This window comes from Seriola lalandi, unplaced genomic scaffold, assembly GCF_002814215.2.
Source record: "Seriola lalandi dorsalis isolate HSWRI2012SDOR001 ecotype SW California unplaced genomic scaffold, Sedor1 jcf7180001998807, whole genome shotgun sequence".
NCBI classification, from domain to species: Eukaryota; Metazoa; Chordata; class Actinopteri; order Carangiformes; family Carangidae; genus Seriola; species Seriola lalandi.
In genome coordinates this window covers 1-359 of record NW_019469470.1, presented here as the reverse complement: position 1 = coordinate 359, position 359 = coordinate 1, and the positions used below count along the sequence as shown (strand labels likewise).

The window sequence follows — 359 nt, the reverse complement described above, 5'->3', positions numbered from 1 at the left end:
ACCCGGCGGCACTGCAATGCCGGGACGATGCGTGGAGCGAACGGAGCAAGCCCCTTTTTCAGCTCCCGGCTCTAAAAATCACTTTAATATGTTTGTCCCCGTATAGAGGACATATCAGATATTAAACTGATAAGAACAGATACTACACTTGATCTTAGCCAAAAGGCCGAGAAGCAATGAGCTCCCGGTGTCTGATGTCCAAGTCACACTCTTGGCACAAATCTCACTAGTCGCGGTTTCCTGTTTCTGACACGAGCCTGACAAAGGCTGCTTTTTAGCACCTCCTCCCAAGCTCTCCATTGTGCCGCCCTCATTTGTGATGTGGACAGCTTTTTGACCTTTAACAAACTCAAAGGGCT

At 48.7% G+C, this 359-nt stretch overlaps 1 pseudogene; it reads right to left on the bottom strand.

Moving 5' to 3' along the window:
- LOC111661803 (U2 spliceosomal RNA) lies at positions 1 to 178 on the bottom strand (annotated as a pseudogene; the record flags this gene model as incomplete).
- Positions 179 to 359: the final 181 nt, after the last annotated feature.